Source organism: Triticum aestivum, chromosome 4D, assembly GCF_018294505.1.
Source record: "Triticum aestivum cultivar Chinese Spring chromosome 4D, IWGSC CS RefSeq v2.1, whole genome shotgun sequence".
NCBI lineage: Eukaryota > Viridiplantae > Streptophyta > Magnoliopsida > Poales > Poaceae > Triticum > Triticum aestivum.
In genome coordinates this window covers 249,319,737-249,336,686 of record NC_057805.1, presented here as the reverse complement: position 1 = coordinate 249,336,686, position 16,950 = coordinate 249,319,737, and the positions used below count along the sequence as shown (strand labels likewise).

The 16,950-nt window shown below is 42.0% G+C and overlaps 1 long non-coding RNA gene across 2 annotated transcripts; it reads left to right on the top strand.

Annotated features, from left to right (window-relative positions):
* The first annotated feature begins 11,951 nt into the window (after positions 1-11,951).
* Positions 11,952-14,470, top strand: LOC123099890 (uncharacterized). 2 transcript variants are annotated; one of them, XR_006448286.1, is made up of 3 exons: positions 11,952-12,076; positions 12,697-13,137; positions 13,295-14,470. It is a non-coding gene; the product is annotated as an uncharacterized lncRNA (long non-coding RNA). The 2 variants fall into 2 exon arrangements; XR_006448285.1 differs by having other exon boundaries at positions 11,959-12,076; positions 12,663-13,137.
* Positions 14,471-16,950: the final 2,480 nt, after the last annotated feature.

Genomic DNA, 16,950 nt, shown 5'->3' with positions numbered 1-16,950 from the left:
AGGAGTCTGGATGAAGGAGTTCATATCCGATCTAGGTGTCATACCTAGTGCATCGGGACCAATGAAAATCTTTTGTGACAATACTGGTGCAATTGCCTTAGCAAAGGAATCCAGATTTCACAAGAGAACCAAGCACATCAAAAGACGCTTCAATTCCATCCGGGATGTAGTCCAGGTGGGAGACATAGAAATTTGCAAGATACATACGGATCTGAATGTTGCAGACCCGTTGACTAAGCCTCTTCCACGAGCAAAACATGATCAGCACCAAGATTCCATGGGTGTAAGAATCATTACTGTGTAATCTAGATTATTGACTCTAGTGCAAGTGGGAGACTGAAGGAAATATGCCCTAGAGGCAATAATAAAGTATTATTTATTTCCTTATATAATGATAAATGTTTATTATTCATGCTAGAATTGTATTAACCGGAAACATAATACATGTGTGAATACATAGACAAACAGTGTGTCACTAGTGTGCCTCTACTTGACTAGCTCGTTAATCAAAGATGGTTATGTTTCCTAGCCATAGACATGAGTTGTCATTTGATTAACGGGGTCACCTCATTAAGAGAATGACGTGATTGACTTGACCCATTCTGTTAGCTTAGCACTCGATCGTTTAGTATGTTGCTAGTGCTTTCTTCATGACTTATACATGTTCCTATGACTATGAGATTATGCAACTCCCGTTTACCGGAGGAACACTTTGTGTGCTACCAAACGTCACAACGTAACTGGGTGATAATAAAGGTGCTCTACAGGTGGCTCCAAAGGTACTAGTTGGGTTGGCGTATTTCGAGATTAGGATTTGTCACTCCGATTGTCGGAGCGGTATCTTTGGGCCCACTCGGTAATGCACATCAGTATAAGCCTTGCAAGCATTGTGACTAATGGGTTAGTTGCGGGATGATGTATTATGGAACGAGTAAAGAGACTTGCCGGTAACGAGATTGAACTAGGTATCGAGATACCGACGATCGAATCTCGGGCAAGTAACATACCGATGACAAAGGGAACAACGTATGTTGTTATGCGGTCTGACCGATAAAGATCTTCGTAGAATATGTAGGAACCAATATGAGCATCCAGGTTCCGCTATTGGTTATTGACCGGAGAGGTGTCTCGGTCATGTCTACATAGTTCTCGAACCCGTAGGGTCCGCACGCTTAACATTACGATGACAGTTATATTATGAGTTTATATGTTTTGATGTACCGAAGGTTGTTCAGAGTCCCGGATGTGATGACAGACATGACGAGGAGTCTCGAAATGGTCGAGACATAAAGATTGATATACTGGACGACTATATTCGGACACCGGAAGTGTTCCGGAGAAGTTTCGGATAAAACCGGAGTGCCGGAGGGGTTACCGGAACCCCCCGGGGAAGTATTGGGCCTTAGTGGGCCTGAGGGGAGAGAGAGGGCAGCAGCCAGGAGGTGGCGCGCCCCCTCCCATGAGGAGTCCGAATTGGACTAGGGGAGGGGGGCCCGGCCCCTCTTTCCCTCTCCCTCTCCCTCTCTTTCCTTCCCCCCCTCTCTTCCTAGTTGGACTAGGAAAGGGGAGTCCTACTCCTACTAGGAGGAGGACTCCCCCCTCTCCTTGGCGCACCCCAAGGGCAGCCGGCCTCCCCCCTTGCTCCTTTATATACGGGGGCAGGGGGCACCTCTAGACACACAATTGATATACGATATTTTAGCCGTGTGCGGTGCCCCCTCCACCATATTACACCTCGATAATATCGTTGCGGAGCTTAGGCGAAGCCCTGCGTCGATAGAACATCATCATCGTCACCACGCCGTCGTGCTGACGAAACTCTCCCTCAACACTCGGCTGGATCGGAGTTCAAGGGACGTCATCGAGCTGAACGTGTGCTGAACTCGGAGGTGCCGTGCGTTCGGTACTTGATCGGTTGGATCGTGAAGACGTACGACTACATCAACCGCGTTGTGATAACGCTTCCGCTTTCGGTCTACGAGGGTACGTGGACAACACTCTCCCCTCTCGTTGCTATGCATCACCATGATCTTGCGTGTGCGTAGGAATTTTTTTGAAATTACTACGTTCCCCAATAGTTTCCGCCTCTGGCTCTATGCCCAAGTTGGCGGCGCGAGCACGGCGAATGTGAGGGACACCAACGAGCTCCGTTTGGATGCGGTTGGCACGACGCTGGGCATGGCGAGCTCAGTCGTCTGCCATGGCGGAGCTGAAGCCTGAGGCACAAAACCCAACCCCCCTACCTAGCGTGCCTGTCGGGGGATTGCTTCCGAGCCACAGGAAACCCTCCAAAAAGCCTGGTTCGACCTCTAGGGCCCTGGCTTTGCATCTACGAGGCTACGGGCTAGGCATGGCGAGGACACAGTGAACTACCCAGGTTTGGGCCATTTTGCGGTGTAATACCCTACTCCTGCTTGGTTCTATTGGTTGTGGACAACGCTCTTGGAGCTACAAGATGAGCCGGAGCCCTTTGGGTGCTAGCTATGGCACTAGGATTTGGGTAGGAGTCGATCGGTCAATCCCCTTGCTACGGTGGCTGCACTGTCCCTTATATAGATTCCTTGGGCCTCTTCCCCAAAAATATGACCAGGAAAGGGCTACCACAGGGCGGCAATTTGAAAGGGGACACGCGCCGGTGCTTCTCCTGACGAAAGGTGGTCTTTGCCCGCAAAAGGTGTTATCCATGACATGCCATGGCTCCACGATAACCTCCGCCCTGCCACGCCACCGCCCTCATCTTCTATCACCAAAGGGGAAACCTTTGGGACTTGCTTTGGGGGTAGGTAGACACACCTACCCCCTTAGCACCAAAGGGGACACTGTCCTGGCTGCGCAGGCTGGCGCCTGCTTCATCTACGTCACCCATGTGACGGGCGGCACCCGCCCTGCTCGGCTCCTCGGGAAGCCTCGAGAGACGGCGCCTCATGTGGGGGCACCTTGCGAGAGGGCGCCCTCGAGGCTGCCTGTGGTTGCGGTAGTTTCTGTGAAGTCCTTCATGGAGGAGAGCCCCTAGCGGGGCATGTTCCTCGTGAGGCTGCTGGCCCGTGGCGCCCGCTAGTAGGCTACCTCATGATTTGGGCCAAGCAGCCCTTCCTGGGCCATAGGTAGGTGGCCTGTGGTACCCTGGTTCCCACTAGGCTGACACAAAGGTTTCTTAATAGTGGAATCTGCTAAGTGCAAATTAAGAGAACATTCATCCATATTAGTAAAACCTATCACGTCACATAGGGATTTTGGTATTGTGGAAATGCTAGGACCCAAATCACATAAAGCATTCCACTCATAATTTTTAATTTTAACTTTAATGGTAGGTTCCCACTCATCATATAATTTCCTATGTATTGAAACATCCAATTCTAGCTTTTCTTCCAAAGCCTTCATCATCACTTCTATGATATGTTTAGTAAAAGCCTTATTTTGTTCGTAAGCATTGGGTGAATTTATCACGGATTGCAACAACGAAATATGCTCAATTAAAGAACAACTATCATAATTAAAGTCCTTGAAATCCAAAATAGTGGGCACATCGCTATTTAAAGTTTTTACCTCTCCAAACCCACTTTTATCAAATTTTTCATTAAGATTTTCACCCTCCGAACAATGGGGATGCCTTTTTGCTAAAGTTGAATCTTCTTTAGTCCCTTTTTCATCAAGTTTAATATCACTGAATAAAGATTCAATGGGTGCAAGATCAATCATTTTAATATCTTCATCATTAGTACGATAAAAACCGGGCGAAATCACTTTTTCTAAGAATTCTCGCTTAGCCCTCAACCTAGCGGTTCTTTCTTTACTTTCATCCTTGGATACATAAAGAGCTTTAATGGATTCATTAATATCAAGCTTTGGTGAAAAAAAATTGGACTTAAGATTTTCCACATCATGAACAATTCTATCCATGCTCCTAGACACATCATCAAGTTTACTCAGTTTTTCTTCTATCGTAGTACTGAAAGCCTTTTGAGCATTAATAAATTCTTTAATATTATTTTCAACATCAAAGGGCATCCTACTATTATTAATATAAGAATTACCATAGGAATTGCCATAATTATTAGAGGAATTTCCAGGAAATGGCCTAGGATTAAAATTAGGGAGATTGATTTTATGCCCCTAATTGGGTCACACTCGGCAGGTTTACCCCTAGTTTTCAAACACTCGTTCACGCCCTATCCACTTTGTTCGTCTTATGCTTTTGCCCTTTGACCGTTTGACCATGAATTCAAAAAGTTCATAACAAATCCATACTAACTCAAAAAAATGCGAATAAGATATCAAAATGTTAAGAAAAACATCACTTATATGTGTATGTGATTTGCGCTCATGAAAAAAGTGTTGGGAAGTTCACATCTCAGTTTGAGCTCATATGGTCTCAACATGAATAGTAAAATCTAAAAAATTGAAAAACCTTTCAAAGAATCTTAATATTTTTTGTGGCAAACATAGGCCAATGTTTTTAGTGCTTGCCAAGTTTCATTAGTGAATGACATTCAGGGAAGTCGTGGCCAAAAAACAAAATTAGCACTCCAAAATGCTTTTGTTTTCGAGCATCGGTTTTGTTTTTTTCTCTACGACTTCCATGAATGTCACTCCCTTATGAAACATGGCAAGAACTCGAAACATTGGTCAATGTTCGACACCTAATTTTTTAGAATTTTTAGAATTTGTTAACATTTTTTTTTCAGATTTTACTGTTGAAGATGAGATCATAGGAGCTCTATCTGAGATGGGGACCTCCTAACACATTTGTCATGAATGCAAATAACATGCACATGTAGGTGATATTTTTATGAACATTTTGATATCTTACTCGCATTTTTCTGAGTAAGTATGAATTTTTTATATTTTTTACAGTGATGGTCAAATGGTCAAAGGGAAAAAGCATAAGATGAGGAAAGTGGTTTGGGTAGGAATGAGTGTTTTCGGAAACTAGGGGTAAACCTGCCGAGGGGGACACGACTAAGGGCACAGAATTAATTATCCCTTAAAATTACACGTATATGGGATCATTATTTTACTCAATCAAAGTAGACAATGGCACATCATTATGATCAATATGAACACTTTTACTAGCAACAATTTTCATAAGTGCATCTACTTTATCACTCAAAGTACTAATTTCTTCAACAAAATTCACTTTTTTACTAGTAGGCGTTCTTTTAGTATGCCATTGTGAATAATTTGCCATAATATTATCGAGCAATTTTGTAGCTTCTCCTAATGTGATTTACATAAAACTACCACTCGCGATGGAATCTAAAAGATTTCTAGAGGCAAAATTCAATCCCGCATAAAAATATTGTATGATCATCCATAAACTTAAGCCATGAGTAGGGCAATTTATTAATTTCATCCTGTCCCAAGATTGGGCAACATGTTCATGCTTAAGTTACTTAAAATTCATAATTTGATTTCTAAGAGAAATAATTTTCACAGGAGGAAAATACTTGGCAATAAAAGCTTCCTTACTCTTATCCCGAGAATCAATACTATTTCATGGCAAGGACGAAAACCAAGTTTAGCACAATCTCATAGTGAGAACAGAAATAATTTTAAATTTGCAATATCATTATCCACATTTTTTTCTTTGGCATATCACACAATTCAATGAAAGTATAAAGATGGGATGCGGCATCTTAATTAGGACTAATGGAAAATTATTCTTTCATGACAAGATTTAACAAAGCGGCATTAACACCATAAGACTCCGCACTAGTGGCGGGACGAGCAATCGGAGTACTAATAAAATCATTATTATTAGTATTGGAAAATTCACACAATTTTGTATTTTCTTGAGACATTGCGACAAACCAAGCAAAAAAGCAAACAAAAAATATTTTTGTATTTTTGTAAAAACATTTTAGAAGTGGGGGTAGATGAAAACAAGAGGAAAAGGGCAAATAATGTAAATGCAAGGAGATGAAAGTTTATGCGATGGTACTTGATAGATGTTGATGATGTCTGCCCGACAACAGCGCCAGAAATTCTTCCTGCTACTTGTGAGCTTCGTTTGGATTTCCTCAAAGAGGAGAGGATGATCCAGAACAATAGAGATAAGTATTTCCCTAAGTTAAGAACCAAGGTTATTAATCCAGTAGGAGAACCACGCAACACCTCGTTAGAAGTACATACACACAAAATAACAAATACTTGCACCCAACGTGAACAAGGGGTTGTGAATTCCTCGGCGGTTAATTGCAAGGATCAAATCTCGTAGTGATAGATAGAACAAAAACACAAAATAAAATAAAGTAAATAAAATTGCAGCAAGCTATTTTTGGATTTTAATATATCATAAAAATAGACCCAGGGGCTATAGTTTTGACTAGAGGCTTCTGTCTTCAAGATAGCATACAGTGGGTAAACAAATTACCGTTGAGTAATTGATAAAAAGCAAATAATCATGACGATATCCAAGGCAATGATCATGTATATAGGCATCATGTCCGAGACAAGTAGACCGACTCCTTCCTGCATCTACTACTATTACTCCACACATCGACTGTTATCCAGCATGCATCTAGAGTATTAAGTTCATAAGTAATGGAGTAACGCCTTAAGCAAGATGACATGATGTAGTCAAAGTAAAATCAAGCAGTATGAATAAACCGCATTGTTTTATCCTTAATGGAAACAACACAAATAGGTGTCTTGTCCCCTTCTGTCACTGGGATATAGAGCACCACAAGATTGAACCCATCACAAAGCACCTCAATCTAGTTGGCCAAACCAAATCAATAAATCGGAGAGAAATACAAAGCTATAATAATCATGCATAAATGAGTTCAGAGAGGACTCAAATAATATTCATAGATAATTTGATCATGAACTCACAATTCATCGGATCCCAACAAACACACCATAAAAAAGGATTACATTGAATAGATCTCGAAGAACATCGAGGAGAACATTGTATTAAAGATCAAAGACAGAGAAGAAGCCGTCTAGCTACTAGCTATGGACCCCTAGGTCTGTGGTAAACTACTCACACATCATAGGAAGGGCAGCAAGGTTGATGTAGAGCCCATCCGTGGTCGATTCCCCCTCCGGTAAAGTATGGGAGAAGGCACCCATATGGGATCCCTTGAGAACAGAAACTTGCAGCGGCAGAAAAAGTACTTTGGGTGGCTCTCTGATGTCAGGGGAATATTTGAGAATTTATAGAGGCGGAATTAGGTCAAGAGGTTCGACGAGGGGCCCACAAGCCTGGGGAGCACGCCTGCCAAGCTAGTCGCTCCCTCGTGGCACGTCAGGTCTTCTCCCGAACCTTCTAGGGTCTCTTCTGGTCGAGAAAGAATTAATCCAAAGTTTTTTTATCTGTTTGGACTCTGCTTGATATTGATTTCCTGAAAAGCCAAAAACAAGCAAAAAACAGCAACTGACACTGGGCACTAGGTTAATAGGTTAGTCCCAAAAATTGATATATAATTGCATAACAAACATCCAAGATTGATACTATAATAGCATGGAACAATAAAAAATTATAGAAACATTCGAGACGTATCAACGACAATGAGAAAGAAGAACAAAACCGGTAACAAGGATTTTGGTATAGTGAGCATGCGATGACTCGGGAGGATACCGATGCATCGTGGGTTTTGTAAAGTATCATGAAGCAAAGGGAACATCACATGATAAACAAAGGTTCACTTGAATATCATTCACGTGCTCATAGGGATCGATATGGACGTCCATGGTTCCGCTATCTGTCATTGAACGAAGGGGTTTCGTTCATGTCTATGAGTTACCAAACCTATGGGGTTACAAGCTTAAGGAAATTACAATCTTCTGAGTGTTAGAAGGACGGGGATGATGATAATATATTTTTGGAATTGTTTCATTAATATTCGAAATAGTTTCAAGAGGATCCAGAAGCGTTTTGGGGTCACTAGAAGGGTTCACAGATTATCACGCAATACCAGGTATTCCCGATAATTAATATATCGGTGGAAAATGTTCCTGGTGATGTTAAATTACATATAAAAGGGGCTAATAATAATTAGAAGGCTTTTATATTTAATTTAATATCAACGGGGCTTAAAAGGCCCAGTGATGTAAGGCAACTTGGTCCACCAAGGCGCAAGTAGGGGAGGCGTCGCCGTTGCCGTGGAAGGAGGCTGAATTGGAGAGGGCGGAGGACTCCTCCTCCCCGCCCTTGGCCGGCGCACCAAGTAGGGACTTCCTCTCCTTGGTGGATTCCCTTTCCATCCCCTCTAACCTATATATACTAGGTTTTTTTCTCTCTATTGGATAGACAAGTTTTGGAGCCTCCTCTGGTTCATCTAGTCCTAGTTCTAGTTGGTCCTAGTTGACTAAATAGAGCTTGGTCTAGTTCCTGTAATCCTCATAATTAGAAGCCTAGTGTGGTCCTAATCTTCTCCCTCTAATTCTTCAGCGACGATTAGCTCTAGATGGCGAAGCACTACTGGATCGTGAAGGCTGCATGCTTGCAACCATGTAGAGAGGCCGGTCTTTTGTTCGAGGGACTGTTTGTTTACGGTTCATGGGATCGTTCATCGATGGTTCGAGGGAATCCAAGTACAATCTACACCGGCATGTTCTCTTTCCGCAGCAACTCAGTGACGGTAATGGTCATGATCCCAACCTGTTATGCATCTCCATATTGATCTTGGGTGTGCGTAAGCGTGAAAATTTTGTTTTCTAGCATGTTTCCCAACAGTGGCATCGTGAGAAGTTATATGAGTAGGTACTGGTTGCGATCTAGATCACATGTGGATGTGAGCATTGATGTTCTTGTTATGCTTCCCTTGAGTGTTGCTTCAGTTTAGTTCATCAACACTATGATGTATCTTTGTTACAAGGTTCTGACAATCGATCGACTCTGGCTGTCGATGATATGCTAATAGTTCCTTAGGCTTCATCATAGTTGAGAATAGTGAACCTTCACGTACACAAGAGGGTGTTTAAGATGGATGATCTTTGATGTCTACTACACAACTTATTCTTGTAGACTCATGTTGGGCCTCCAAGCGCGGAGTTTTGTAGGACAGGAACAATTTTCCCTCAAGTGGATGACCTAAGGTTTATCAATACATGGGAGGCGTAGGATGAAGATGGTCCCTCTCAAACAACCCTACAACAAATACAAGAAATCTCTTGTGTCCCCAACACACCCAATACAATGGAAAATTATATAGATGCACTAGTTCGGCGAAGAGATGGTGATACAAGTGTAGTATGGATAGTAGATATTGGTTTTTGTAATCTGAAAATGAAAAAACAGCAAGGTAGCAAGTGATAAAACAGAGCACGAACGGTATTGCAATGCTTGAAAATAAGCCCCTAGGGTTCATACTTTCACTAGTGCAATCTCTCAACAGTGCTAACATAAGTGACTCATATAATAGTCCCTCAACATGCGACAAAGAATCATTCCAAAATTCTTATCTAGCGGAGAACATAAGATGAAATTATTGTAGGGTACGAAACCACCTCAAAGTTACCTTTTCTGATCAATCTGTTGAGCCATCCCTATAAGTGTCACAAACAACCCTAGAGTTCGTACTAAAATAACACCATATGATACGCATCAACCAACTCTAATGTCACCTAGATACTCCAGTGTCACCACAAGTATCCGTGAGTTGATTATTCTATATGCATCAAACAACTTAAGATTCATAATATTCAATCCAACACAAAGAACCTCAAAGAGTGCTCCAAAGTTTCTACTAGAGAAACTAGGACAAAAACGTGCATCAACCCCTATGCATAGATACCCCAATGTCACCACTGGAGTCCGCGAGTTGAGTGCCAAAACATATATCAAGTGAATTAATATAATACCCCATTGTTACCATGGGTATTTAAAGACATACATCAAGTGTTCTCAAATCCAACAAGTATTCAATACGACAATAGTGAAACCTCAAAGGTAAAAACTCAATTCATCGCAACAAGATAGAGAGGGAAGAAACACCATATGAGCCAACTATATTAACAAAGCTCACGGTACATCAAGATCGTGCCGAATCGAGAACACGAAGAGAGAGAGAGAGATAGCAAACACATAGCTAGTGATATATACCCTTAGCCCCGAAGGTGAACTACTCCCTCCTCGTCATGCATACTGCCGGGATGATGAAGATGGCCTCCGGTGATGATTTCCCCCTCTAGCAGGGTGTCGTAATATGGCTCTAGATGGGATATCTTTGGTACAGAGGCTTGCGGCAGCGAAGTCGAAGTTCTAGGGTTATTTCTGGGGGTTTCTCTATTTATAAGAATTTTTAGAGTTGGAATCACACGAAAAGGAGCTAATATGGGCCCACAAGCCACCAGGCCATGGCCACCTCTTGGCCGCACCCTGGTCGCTTGTGGGGGCCTCGTGGCTCTTATGGTCCTCCCACGAAGCTTCGGGGATCTATTTTGTTCCAAAAAATTGTCAAAAAGTTTCGCTGCATTTGGACTTCATTTGATATGGATTTTCTGGAAAACCAAAAACAAGAGAAAACAACAATTATCACTAGGCACTAGGTCAATATGTTAGTTCATGAAAATCATATAAAAGTGCATAAAACCATATAAAATTGTTGTTAATATGGCATTAATACTTCATAAATTATAGATACGTTGGAGACGTATCATCATCCCCAAGCTTAATTCCTTCTCGTCCTTGAGTAGGTAAATGATAAAAGAAGTAATTTATGAAGTGTGAATGCTAGCATAGTGCATAAGTTTGATCAATGATAATTTTAATCACTTTTCCTAGCATCATAACAACAATTATTTCTCATAAAACTTCTCATGTTAAAGTAGCAACCAATTCACATGTTAGGGTTCAAACAATGAATTCTCTTGAAACTCAACAATCTATATTCTTAGTGACCAAACAATTGCAATTCAACTTATTCAACAGAGTCTAAGTAAGAGTTCCACATACTCAATCATCATATAGTGTCGATGCAACAAACCCTGGGTCCGTTGCCCAGATTGTGCACATGCACGATAGCAAGATTACAACACCAAGGTCAGATTGGAACGCAAGGGATCAGTCCTTCAAAGGACCGGCGTGCAGCACAGGAGGACCAAGACTAGCCAGAGAAGCAAGATATTGCTAAGGGGAAAACCTCCCTTGCCGGGCAAGCGAGCCTGGCAAGGATGGAGGCACCCCTGGAAGCAAGCCTTCAGGCCATCCCGGCAGGCCTGCCGGGGCTTACGGAGGCAGGACCACCCCACCGCACCACCTCATCACGACGCATGTCGTCGATTAGTGCGGTGTCAAGCTCCAAAGTGACTAAGTGGCTGCTATTCAACACCTCCAAGGTGAGAAATATGCTCCTATTTGTCCTTCTTTGCTAGTTGTGTTCCTCCGCCGGGCATCCACCATTGTTGTGGTCCGAACTTTTTTCATTCACTCAATGCTAATTTAGTCAAAGATCTCTAAGAAGAAAATTATTTCAACAAGATTCACTCTATTGTGCTTATCGCGGTCCTCTGGATTATATGGAAGCGCATGAACTCCAAGCTCTTCTGGGATATTTTTTGAGGAATTGCACATTACTGCTAGCAAGATTGTTGATCATTTTATGTTGTGGTCCAATAGGTATTCAAATGAAATTAAGAAATGGCTCCTTAGAGATTGGAGCACTATGTTGTATCACCTATCTATGAGATTTTAATTTTGTCCCTCCTTCTCGTTTCTATTAATCCCACTGTATCATTTGCCTTTGTATGGTTCTCAGTTTTATGAAGTGATTCAGGCCAGCGTAGTCCCTCTAAAACATAAGTTGACGAGTGACACCTCGCCTTCTGTGAAGTTTGGACTGAATATTATGTGGTTCTCTACTATTCGAAGACGGTAAATACTTTTTATGTGATTCATTTTTCCATATGAATAAACACCGTGGACATTTCCCCACCAATGAGATTTTATCCACCCCCCACCCCCCTTCTTCCCTTATTCCAATCTTCAGTCCAACAGTAAGAACAGAAACAAACCTTCTTCTCTGTTTGTATATGAAGAAGAAATGGTTGGCTTACAAATCACTTGAGCACCAAGAGCTTCGGCGCCCAACTATTGAAGAAGACTCAGGCTGATGGAGCTGTCCCAAACAAGGTATAAACCTGACCCCTTTCCGCTCCTGGAGTCCTTGCATGCCTTCAAAGCATGTAATCTTGATCATTGCAATTTTTGTATGGTTCAATAGTTGATTCCCAATTCAAATGGTGGTTGCAGAATGTCATAGCACATGTGTTGCTGTTACCCCTCTCAATAACTCCCTCGCCGGTGGTTACACATACACGCACCCACGAACTATTCGTTCAGGGGAGAAAACAAAGCATTGGTGTTTAGTTAGAACAGAGGAGCACACATGGTCAGGTTTTAGGAACCAATGCCTCATAATTTTTCTTTTTCAACTGAGTGCTAGCTAAACATGCACAACCCTCTTATTACAAGGTTAAGATCAACTCGACACCATCAATAATGGCTTGAAATGATTTTTAGTTGTCAAGCAAATCTTTGTGCTAATTCCCACAAGAAATTTTTGTTTGAAGAATTACTACTTTATAAGGGCAATATCTTTTATATGGCTTCATGAAATCGAATATGACGCTAGATTTGCAGAATGACTAAGCGGCATAGAAAATTGATTTAGCACTACTTAATTAATTAAATGTGACCTATTCTTGATTTTGTGTAGATGTTTCAGATGGATTTTTTTCATATGATATCAGGGATGTTGGGTGATTGGGTGAACAAACTTTTCGTGGAACATCCAGATCCTTGCAGCGGTGCCTCCGGTCAACATTGCCAATGCCATGATTGTGGTTAATACCCACGGGAGATTTTATTCCTACGTGCTGATTAAATAGAGCTGAGTAAACATCATCCATAGGACATGCATGTGCTGATTAACTTTAGAGTCGAAAGTGGTTCTTTATTCTGTTCAAACGCTGACCGGATCAGGTGCACCTTTAGGCTCTATGCTAAGCGCCAACAACAAATTCTTATTTTCAGCGGGATTGTATACTGGACCGAGGTTCTACAGGAGGTGGGTTCGCTTGGACTATTATGTGAAGCAGTGTAAACACAGTTGTCAACACACTCAGGAATTCGATAGTGGAAAGTGGTCTAACTTTCAGAATTTGGAGCTCTGACGTGGAAGATTTTTTGAGGTAATGCAAGATGATAAATATCTCGATTATATAAAACCAGCATAAGCTTTTGGGCTGCAACATTAGAAGGATCATTTTTTACAGGTTTCATTCAATCCTAAGAAAACAACTTTCTTTTACAGGGCAATATAGAATGATGACCAACTTTCTTTTACAGGGCAATCTAGAATAATTACCTTGGCAGATTATGTGCATGGAAAAGGTAATGGCCTGTATGAGACTAGATTGAGTTGTTTGTTCAGTGAGGAAAGGAAAAACAAATGAGCCACTGCAATGTTCTCTATAGCCAAGGAACAAGAGGTCAAAGATAGAGCTCTGATGTATTGATAGAGATGATATAAAAATTATCTCTTGAAGTGAGCCACAAACATTGAAAGTAGCATTATCAAGAGTATGCATCAACCATCATGCATGAATTCATACGATCATTGAACAAACAACTCAATTTAAGAGAATATTGTTCCTTGGCTATAGAGAACAAACAACTCAATTCATACAATCTATACTGTCGAGTCTCTGAAGTGCCGTGTTCTGCTACAATATTATCTTAAATATGTGCAATGAATCTATTTTCCCGTTGCAACGCGCGGGCATTTTTTGCTAGTATGTTTTATTTATTTATTAGACTCCCCTAATCTATGTTTCTCGGCCATTCAATTGTGATCGTAGGAACAAGATAGCCAGCTAATTTTTTTAAATAATACATTTTTTTTAAAAAAATTACAGAAATAATACGCAAAAAAAGATTTTTCAAAAATAATACACCATCGGCCTACTGCAGGCCGACAGAGCCCAGTCGGCCCACAGCAGGCCGACTGGAGGCCCATCAGTTAGCTGCTGGCCGATTGGGCTGTCGGCCAGCAGATTCAAGCCCAGTCGGCCTGCAGTTGACCGACAGGGCCCAGTCGGCCTGCAGTACACCGATAGGCCTGTAGTGGGCCGACTATGCTCAGTTGGCCTGCTGTGGGCCGACTGGTGCATGCCTATTTTTAATAATACACGCGAATATTTATTAAAAGTATATATTTTAACACGTTATGAATACATGGTAACATTTCTTCAAATACATTTTTAATGGAAATACCATTTTTTTAAACCACACAACATTTTTTAAAATGCTTTTCTGAAATTTTCACAAACTTTTTTTAGAAACACGCGAATATTTTCTTAAAATGTCATGATCCATCTAAACATTTGTTAACCCACGTGATATGTGAGTATATTGATTGTAATATCATCTTATATTATGGGATGAAGGGAGTACCATTTTGTAGAATGTCATGGATATTTTTTGGAAACACGAGAATATTTCCAGCAAAGGTGACGTACATTCATTTAGTGCCACGAACCATTTCTTATCATATTTTCCAAAAAAATTGCATGCATTTTTTGAAAGGCGGGAACCTTTTTCCATTGTGATGAACATTTGTTTTGAAAGTTATCGACATTTCCAAACTGCGCTTTTCCCGCCATCCATTTCCCGCCACCCATTTCCCGCCACCCATTTCCCGCCATCCATTTCCCGCCACCCATTTCCCGCCACCCGTTTCCCGCCACCCGTTTCCCTCCTCCCATTTCCCGCCAACCTTTCCCGCCATACCGCAGTCGTTCTTTCCCGCCATTTTCTCGTCTCTATCTATAAAACCCCCTTCAGACGGAGCTGGATAAGCATTGCAGTGTAGTGTAGTTGAGATGTCCCATTATCCTTTCGATCGTAGTTTTCACCCTGGGATGAGCAGGACTCTTCTGAGGCTAGCTACCGATTTCAGGATGGATAATAGGATAGTTCCATGGGACGAACTCACCGGTAGTGACACCATAATGAATGAGTTGGCTCACCAATTACGTAGTTCTGGGTGGCCTGAAAGGACCTATGAGGAGGTACGTAAAGAACTTAGGTTGCATGACAGGTGGAAGAAGGTAGTGGTGCCGAAGAGTGAAACTTTCAGAAGGATTGCAGCAAATAATCCATGTTTATGGACTGAGGAGAGCGAGGACGAAGATGATATCTTCATGCCGCCGCTTTCGGGTTCTGCATCGTCGAAGGGCAAGAGTTCTTCATCATCGAAGGGCAAGGTTTCTGCATCGTCGAAGGGCAAGAGTTCTTCATCATCGAAGGGCAAGGTTTCTGCATCGTCGAAGGGCAAGCGTTCTTCATCGTCGAAGGGCAAGAGTTCTGCATCGATCGAGGATGACGATGATGACTTCATGTAGTTTTTATGCTGTATGTTGTGAGTTCAGTTACGTGCCATTTAATTTGGATGTAGTTCTATCTAGTTGTTTGTAATGTCTCGTTGTATGAATATTATGTTCTATCTAAATATGATCTTGTAGAGTAGGCATATGTCTCGTACATAAGTACATAGTCATTTGTCTCATACATAGAATAGACATAAGTTCTCACACAGAAATAGATGGTAATGTCTCTACTGATACATAGGAGCGGCAATGACGACGTCTGGCCTGCCAGGGAGGCGGATCTCGAATGACAAATGCATCACATATAACTCGGTTTCCTGTAGCAATGCAACTGAACAACCCTTTTCCATTCCCATTCGCTCAGCATTTCTTGAATCTTGCCATCATCAGTTATGTCAATCAATTTTCTTTCCCCAGGGCCATCTGAATGCTTCCTGCTGACGTAGTACACAAAATCGTCTTCCTTCAACCCTTGCTTCAACATGAATTTAGTCTTCAAACAATCAAAATTGAGGTCCACTTCACTAACTTGCACAACACTTGGAGACAAGCCTTGGACATGAACAATAGGGCTAAGCACCCACCGAGTACTCTCAGCCATCTGCAACACACAAATCGCATTGAGTACGTACCCTACCCCTTAATATCCCCACTAACAAATATTAGACATGTCTATATATTACGAAGCTATATATTACAGAATATTAACGGAGCAACTAATACAATTCACCCTCCTACAATTATATTACGAATATTTGCCGTAGCAACTACAAATATTGACAGATTAATTAGTTGACATCTAAATATATTAACAAAAACTACCGGAGCACGTACGAAAAATAAAATGTGGGCTTAAATATACCCTTGAAGCGTGCGTGCGAAGGATGAAGGACGAACGGCGGCCACCAAACTGCCGGTGCTCCGGCTCGAACGAAGAACGACGAACAACAGCTTCACCTCCACCACAGTGCTCCAATTTACCACCAGCACACTGCAATGCTTATGCAGCTCCGTCTGAAGGGGGTTTTATAGGTAGAGAGGAGAAAATGGCGGGAAAGAACGGCTGCGATATGGCGGGAAAGGGTTGGCGGGAAACGGGTGGTGGGAAACGGGTGGAGGGAAACGGGTGGCGGGAAACGGGTGGCGGGAAAAAGTTGGCGCGAACATATGACGATGATGACTTCATGTAGTTTTTATGCTGTATGTTGTGAGTTCAGTTACGTACCATTTAATTTAGATGTAGTTCTATCTATTTGCTTGCAATGTCTCGTTGTATGAATATTATGTTCTATCTACATATGATCTTGTAGTTCCGATAACAGAGTACTAAAATAGAGTAGGCATATGTCTCGTACATAAGTACATAGTCATTTGTCTCATACATAGAATAGACATAAGTCTTACACAGAAATAGATGGTAATGTCTCTACTGATACAGATACATAGAAGCGTCAGTGACGACGTCTGGCCTGGCGGGGAGGCGGATCTGGAATCGGGGACCATCCCAACCTGTCGGATGCCCTAACGTGACGAGGAGGAATCTCAGACTCTCCCTGGTCATGCTGTGTATCCTGTGTGGGGCCTGGTGGAGGAGTCGAAAACATGTTCATCCGC